The sequence below is a fragment of the Nothobranchius furzeri genome, chromosome 1 (genome assembly GCF_043380555.1).
Source record: "Nothobranchius furzeri strain GRZ-AD chromosome 1, NfurGRZ-RIMD1, whole genome shotgun sequence".
NCBI lineage: Eukaryota > Metazoa > Chordata > Actinopteri > Cyprinodontiformes > Nothobranchiidae > Nothobranchius > Nothobranchius furzeri.
In genome coordinates this window covers 100,505,102-100,513,891 of record NC_091741.1, presented here as the reverse complement: position 1 = coordinate 100,513,891, position 8,790 = coordinate 100,505,102, and positions in this window count along the sequence as shown.

The following is an 8,790-nucleotide window of genomic DNA, read 5'->3' as shown; positions in this document are numbered from 1 at the left end:
GAAAGGAAAAGAGAAATGAAAACATTACTTCTGTCAATCTCTACTTCAGAGTTTTCCATCTGTAGAAGTGATCAGAATCGGTAAAGATGAGGTTAGACGATCATATCTGAGTCTTCGGGCTGCCCGGCGATCACCTGTGCTGAGCAGCATTCCACGACTGCTTCTAACAGTTTCTCTTACTTGTTAAAACAATGAAATATAGTGACACATGTTTCTGAATGGGACTCGTGAGGATGTTTGACACATGCTCACCTCTGACTAGAATTAACATCAACAGCATTCTGTTTCTAGTCATTAGATTTTCTCTATTCAGCGTGAGAAAGAGGAAGGGAACTTTCCCTAGTCGTACTTCAAAATAAGAGACAACTCATATACACCAAGCATCAACTTTACTACCTCTTTTATTCTGAAACATCTTTGAACACAGATGGACTCCTAGACTCTTGTGTCTGTTCTAGTCTTGTTAGATCTCAGTGCTGCCTTTGACACAGTTGATCACAATGCTCGTTTAGAAAGGCTTGAACATGTTGTAGGGATCAAAGGAAAAGCGCTAGGCTGGTGTGAATCCTACCTGTGATAGGTTTCATTTTGTAAACGTACATGACAAATCTTCTTCATACTCCAGGGTTACTTGTGGAGTACCACAGGGTTCAGTGCTTGAACCAATTCTTTTTACTATATATATGCTCCCAATTGGTAAAATCATTAGACAGCATGAGGTAAACTTTCACTTTTATGCTGACGATATTCAGTTATATCTACCGATATACCGGTCGGTAACAAGATGGCACCTGTGCTTGGCTTAGCCGTGGTCACCGGACACTTTTTCAAACTTTTCTCCACTAACCACCTCTTTTCCACCTTGCTCCTGTCTGCGATCCTCTTCAGTAGTGTCCCTGCTACCATCCCCTATGATCGCCAGACTCTTTTGTCCTTCCATTCGTTCACGATCGCCCAAGATGCACCAAGGATGTACCATCCTGTTTGTTTACCTGAGTGGCGCACTGGCCCAGAGCCAAATGATTCCTACCAGGACGCCTCCAGCAATGTTTATCCGGTCCCGGGAAAACATCAGAGGAAAAGAGGTAAACAAGCAGGAGTCCAGGTGAGAATAAGACCTCTCTTAAAGCGTGGTTTATCTGGTAAACATCGGCGTGATCTTCTAGCTTCTTGTCCTTTGTTTGGCGACCTGAGCGCCACTTCCGCATTCCCGCCAGGCCGCGTTGCGGCGCGGTTTCTCCGTCCTAGTTTTTTAAGGTCTGTTTATCCTCACTCTTCAGTGGTTTTCCTCCTGTTCCCTCCATGAGTGGTATATAAACACCGTGGATCTAACCCTACTAATTTACGTCCACTAACTCCAGCTGTTTCTGTAGTTCCTGATTCCTCCACCTCACTCAGTATGGCTCTATTAAATACCCGCTCTGTTAACAATAAGTCCTTCTTGCTCAATGATTTAATTCTCTCTAAAAACCTGGATTTTCTGTTTCTGACTGAAGTTTGGCAGCAAACATCTGATTATTCTGGTCTGATTGAACTCTGCCCGAGTGGTTATTCTTTTATTAGTCAGCCCCGGGGTTCTGGTCGTGGTGGAGACCTAGCTGTTGTTTTTAAAGACCATCATCCATGTAGCTCTACAACCTCTGGTCACTTTGCTTCCTTTGAACTGCAGCTTATTAAAGTTTAATGACAGCCTTCGCAGTCTAAAGCGCCAATGCAGAAAAATTGAGCACTTGTGGAAGAAAACCCATCTTCACGTCCATCTGCTGCACCTAAAGGATCTCCTGATATCCTTTAACTCTGCAGTTAGAGACGCAAGAGTTTCCTATTTTTCCAACCTGGTGTCCCAGTGCAAAGGGAACCCCAAGGTGCTGTTTAACACCATCAGCAGCATCGTCTCTCCTGCCTCTCCTACAGTCTCCATCCACTCTGTTGCAGACTGTGAAAACGTTCTGCCTTTCTTTGTGGACAAAGTCAATAAGGTCAGATCTAGCATCTCTCCTTCAGCCTTATCGCCGCCTCTCCCGACTCCAACCAGGCCCATCATCCTAGATAGCGTTGCTCCTGTTTCTTTGCCTGAGTTAACCAAACTAGTTAACTCTATGAAGACCTCTGCATGCCCCCTCGTACCCTCATCTTTGTTTAAAAGTGCTTTTCAGTCCATCGGTCCCAGCGTGCTCTCCATTATTAATGCTTCTCTGGTTTCTGGTCAGGTCCCTGCTTACTTTAAGAACGCTGTTATCCACCCACTTCTTAAAAAACCGAGTCTTGACGCCTCTCGCCATAGCAGCTCTAAACTTTCGTTCATCTCCAAGATCTTGGAAAAGGTTGTGGCTAAACAACTCACAGCTGCTCTTGATGAACAGAACATCTATGATAGCTTAGTCAGGTTTTCGTAGAGCTCATTCTACTGAAACAGCTCTTCTTAGGGTCTCTAATGACCTTCTGACTCACAGTGATGCAGGGGACTGTTCTGTTCTGGTCCTGCTGGACCTGACTGCAGCCTTTGACACTGTTGACCATCACCTGCTACTGGAGAGGCTGAGAGACTGGGTAGGCCTATCAGGAACTGCTCTGGAGTGGTTCTACTCTTATCTTTCTGAGCGCTCCTTTTCTGTGGCCGTCTCCAAGTTTAGGTCCTCCACCACCTCTCTAACCCATGGTGTCCCACAAGGTTCAGTGCTTGGGCCTGTGCTCATCCTCCTCTTTCTGCTTCCTCTTCAGCACATCCTGAGCTCCTTTAAAGGAATCTCCTACCATCTTTACACAGATTACATCCAAGTGTACATCTCCTTTAAGCCCTATGAGAGAGATATAAGGAATCACCTTTCATCAAACTTTTTGACAGGTCCATTGTTCTTTGACCTTTATGCCCCCCCCCCCCCCCCAACCACCCTTCGTCAAACTTGACAGGTCTATTGTTCTTTGACTTTTATGACCTTTCCTCCAAACCACCTTACGTCAAATTGAACAGGTGTATTGTTTTATGACCTTTTGTGATATGACCTTTAATGACCCTATATTGTATATGTATATTGATGATCTCTTTGATGTATTCAAACTGCACCACTTTACGTCAAGTTAGGATTGATAACTCGTTTGTGTTAGGAGACCTTACCTCACAGTTCCCACAGCCCCTCCCTTTCATACGTGATACCCCTTTTGTCAAGATATATATTGATGATCTGCTTTGATGTATTCAAACTGCACCACTTTACGTCAAGTTAGGATTGATAACTCTTTTGTGTTAGGATACCTCACCCCACAGTTCCCACAGCCCCTCCCTTTCATACATAATACCCCACATCCCTCCCTCCAACCCTGCTTGCCTCTTTAAAAGCTCTGATCCATTTCAGCGGACAGACTGAGAACCTATCAGAATGGTGAAAGGCCGAAGAAATACCTTTAAGAAAATGGCAAGAGGAGATGGACGAAGTGTCTACAACCGATGCTTCAACTTCTACCTGAGAGGAGAAGGAGGTGAAAGAGGAGAGCATGGACACGCCGTCGCCGCTATCACAGACCTTGCTCTGTGAAAAATCCATAGCGATCCATTAGCTAACTACAGGGGATGGTGCTCCCCGCAAATCAAATCTACATTCTACATGTGTAGAGTTCAGCTTCCTCCTTTTGGCCTTAAAGAGTCCTTGGAGCAAATAAGGCTGCTGGAACCTTACAGCTATACTGGTAGTTTTGGGTACCAGTTCAGCTATGACACTAAGGGGCTGCGTCTAATCCATGATGTGGCTGAGGACGAACCTCTCAAGCCATATTCATCACATTCAGCGGTTCTCTCCTACAACGACTGAGCAGTGCTCAACCTCGCAGTTCCATGCAGGGTGTACAAAGATGATCGTGAAAGACCTCGTCCGGCTGTAAAACGCAACAGGCCGCAAACTCTTCCATCGTTGGATGAACTCCAGAACACGGTGATAGCTTTCAGCGTTTCATGGGAGGGGCTGGAGGATGCGGATGGGCAGTGGACTTTCAAGGCCTCGTCCCGGGAGAGAGGATCAGAGCTGTTTTTGTGCTGGAAAATGTGCATGCTGAATGCGGTATTTACCGCCTTTTACAGGTTGTACCTTTCGAGACCTGGTGTCAGAAAATAGATGAAGTGGGGAATCGTATCACTTCACTTTTTTGTACCAGCCGCTGCTGGAAAGACATTCTGACAGTGCGAAAAAAGCTGGAATTCTAAGTCCCGCCTAGGGAGGAGGAGGAGGAGCGGCGGTCGCATCATCAAGCCACGCCCCCCACCCATCAAGTTATAAAGAGCTTTCAGCTAGAAACCATTTCATCCCAGACAATCTAGCGCATCAGCATGATGGGTTTCTACACCCTGTCAACCGTTGATGAACTATGGACCCCGGACAGCTTTTCCCCGCAACCGATCTGGGTGCTAGCCGCTTCATCACCACCGAGATACAACGGCAGTCCGCGGCCCACGTCGCCGCCGCCACCATCATGCTTTTCGGAGGATAACTTCCCACGGCTCCCCACAATCTTGGAGGTTCCGGAGACCGTCTCTGCTAATGTACCATTCAGACCCTGGATCGACGAGACTCCATCGAGTCCTGATACTCCGCATCCTTCAGAGTCATCAATCCCTGACCCGCCACCGGTTTCGCCTCAACCTGCTCGGGAGGACGGTGCGCAACAGCAGCAGCAGACCCTCGACATCCAGAGCACCGGTGAGGAGCCTCTACATCTACCTGACTGGGTGTTTTCAGAAGACATGGTGGACCGAGTGAAGATGGGGCTTCTTCACTTGGTCAACATGGCGATCAAAGCTCTCCTACCTACAATCTGTCACGGATGCAAGATCGATCACCCCAGTCAGCGGCAACACGAATGTCTTTACGTAGCTGAAAATGAATTATTTTACGATTTTCACTTTTCTGACATCATCAGCAGAGTTTTAACACCTAAGCTGATTCCGGCTCTTCAAAGTTTTCTCACTCTGCATGGCTTCCAGCTGGACGCTGAGATCCTGTTCACCATGGCTGTGACGCAGCTGCACAGATTCAGGGCTGTGATGCCCATTCACAAAGACATTTTTCCGGTGTACGATAACCTGACCAAAGCTGACCTGGATGCACTGGCTGCGGTGGTGGAGTGAACTGTGGGGGGGTACGCTGTCTCTTCTGCAACTTGTTTTTTTTTTCTTTATTATACACATTTCTAGTACAGTAGTTAACCATTAAATTTTATTCATTATATTTAACTAGGCCTCACGGCTGTTTGTTACAGTGCGATTAGATTTTATATTTGACTAGACCGCACGGTTGTTTTTTACAGTGTGAATAGATTATATTCCTTATATCTGACTAGATCGTACCACTGTTTTTTACAGTACGATTAGATTTTATTCCTTATATCTGACTAGCTTTATTGTCACATGTGTACAATTTATGAAATAAAAAGAAATTATGAGAATGAATATGTATCTTTTTTTTTTTCAAGCATCCGTCAGAGATGGAGGAGGTAATGAAAAAGGTTTATTTTTCACCAAAACATCAGGGTAGGTACAGAGGTGTGGAAGGTTTAGAACCGGTTTACGAGAGACTGGGGAGAAAGTTTCATGGGATAAGGCTCGTGATTTTCTCTCAGAACAGGATGCTTACACACTCGGCACAAACCAGCAAGAGTTTGTTTTCCGAGAAATAAGGTTTTTGTCTCAGGGTCACTAAAGTAGTTTCAAACTGACTTATACGACATGCAGGCCTTGTCAAAATCAAACAGCGGTTTTAATTACCTATTAACCGTCATAGATGTATTTTCAAAGAAAGCCTATGTGCGAGTCCTGAAAAACAAATTGGGGAAAGATGTTACAGAAGCTTTTGCTTCAGTTTTGAAAGACAGTGGGACCCTTAAAAAACTGAAGATGGATGCTGGTAAAGAATTTTTTAATAACAAATGTGATGCCCTCATGAAGAAACACAGTATTGCGCAATTTGCCACAGCCAGCAGCGTAAAGGCCAGCGCTGTGGAGAGATTTAACAGGACTCTAAAAGGTAGAAGGTGGAGATATTTCACAGCCAAAAACACCCATCGCTACATAGATGTGATTCAAGATTTAGTACGAGGTTATAACGATGGCTGCCACTCATCCATCAATATGTCCCCTGCTGAAGTTAACACGGGAAATCAAAGGCAGGTGTTTCGCAACCTTTACAGAGCCACCTCACTGGAGCCTGCAAAGAAAATGAAGTTTAAAAGGGGAGACATTGTGAGAATTTCCTAACTCAGAGGTGTGTTTGATAAAAAATATGAGCAGAGTTTTACACACGAAGTGTTCACAGTGGATGAGTGTCTTCATCGCTCGCCACCAGTTTATAAACCCAAAGATTTTCATGGGGAAAAATTGAAGGGTAATTTTATGAAGCCGAGTTGCAGAAAGTAAACCTTTCGACCGAGAGATCCTTCCACATTGAAAAAGTTTTAAAACGCCGGACATTCCGAGGAGAGCGATACGTTTTTGTTGAGTGGCTTGGCTGGCCCCAAAAATTCTCCAATCTGATTAAGGCCTCAGACCTACATGACGTTTAAAAAGAGACAATAAATAAAAAAATATGGATCTGAGACCATAGGAGGGTTTTTATATCACATTGCCCTGTAACACCAGTGCCGATGTATTTAAAAATAATACAATTTCCAGTTACAGAACCGATCTCGCGCATCACATCAATCTGAATGGCAGGTGGCAAGTAGGGCTAACAGAAATCACCTATACCCACTCCTGGTTTAATTTACCGAACGAGCGTGCTATTTTGAATGGCGAAGAATGAGCGAACCTCAGAAAATCAGCAGAGCTCCGATTAGTCCCGGGTATTATAAAAATGTACAACAACTTAGGAACGAGTGCGAGACTGCTATGAAAAAGATTAATCCTGATTTCTATCTCATTTTCAGAATCCCCGATCCCACTCTCACATATCAGATTGGTGGTGAAATAGAATTTAGATTTGCAGCACCTTTGGCGTATATGCTAGGTTTTAATGTGGAGGAGTGGCTGACACCTGAAGCGTCATCTAGCAATAAACCGGTCAATCAGCCCCCCACCCACCCCCACCCCCCAATCACACACCCCCATTCACAATGTAACCATAGAAACACTACTTGGTATATATGTTGTGTGTGGATGTGTGTAGATGGGCTTGTGTTGGCGTATGCGTGTGTCTGCTCTGTCTTCTCGATCCACAGTGAGTCGTGGAGGATGGCTGCTTATACTGAGCCAGGATCCTCAAGAGGTTACTTCCTGTTAAAAGGGAGTTTTCCTCTCCACTGTCGCTTTATGCTTGCTTAGTATGAGGATTGCTGTAAAGTCACTGACACTAGTCAGTGACTTGATGCAGTTTGCTGGGTTCCTTATATAGGAAACTTTATTTCTGATTGGCTTAATGAACTGACCTGAATTGGAATGTTTACTATGTGAAGTGCCTTGAGACGACTCTTGTCGTGATTTGGCGCTATATAAACTTGAACTGAACTGAATAGAGAATCCTGCTGGTGCAGAGTGCTCAGTGAGTATAGCTTCACACTGGAGTGTTGGCTTTGTGGTGGCAGGAGGCTCAGGTTGTTTACCTGTTTGAGGTCCGGCCTTTTTTTTTAGACCAAAAAAGTCCATCAGCGCTAACTATTCTAGAACCAGAGATAAAGCGATAGCTCAGGCTTTTGGAAGTTGGCTGATGTGGAAATGTTTTAATTTAATATTGTGTCAATACTTGTTTGCACAACCTCAGTTTGGTGCAGTTTATTCTGCTTTGGGCTGTCATCTTCTGAAAACCGATATAAAAAACTCCAGCAGGGCAGGACAGGGACGTCCCCATCAAAGTGACAAGGAAATTATCTTTATTTTTGCAGTTTTTCATTGTTTCTTCTTCTTTTATGCCATCTAATCTTTTATTTAGAGCCCCTCAAGATAAAAACCACGAGACGCTTCACAAGAACAAAAATAACTAAAAAGAGAAAAAGAAATGTGATTAGAAAATGTAAGGAGAGGGAAGGAGAACATGGATAAGAAAGACCAGTCAGTGGATCCCGGGAAAGGAAAGGCGGAATTGGTAGAAAGAGCCGAATAAGGAGAGGGTGGTGATGAAGGTCATGATGGGCTGCATGGTGGCACAGTTGTTAGCACTGCTGCCTCGCAGCAAGAAGGTTGCAAGTTTGAAACCCAGCTGCAGCCTTTCTGAGTGGAGTTGCATGTTCTCCCCATGCATGCGTGGGTTTCCTCCGGGTACTCCGGTTTCCCCCACAGATTTCAACATTCTCTATAGGTTAACAACTGTACATAATTTTGGATAATAGCATTTGCCAAATAAATAAATAAATAAACGCAAAAGCCAGCCTGAACAGGTGAGTTTTCAGCTGCTTTTTAAAGGAGCCCACCGCGCCGTCCACTGATCTCAGGCTCAGGGGGAGAGAGGGTTTTAGTTGCCAATAATTACTTACCTGAAGGCGTGTTGGTAATCCTGATTCTAGCAAGACTGATTAAACTGGAAAAATCTCACATTCAGACCATAGGATGTTCAGCTTTTTATAAACATGTTTTGATAAACCCGGGGATCTTTTACTAAATCTTGTATTTGAGGGGTTTATGAGCCAGGTGGATGCAGATTCTGTTTTAAAGTCCAAGCAGGAGTATGCAGAAAGATTTTAGAACCATCATAATCTAAATAGGATACTGATCTGAGCTGGTGACTTTGGTGCTACAAGATCTGACAATTAGTATTTTGAACTGACGTAAAGTCATTCATGCACTTAAAATCCAAACCAAATGAAATTTAAACCAAA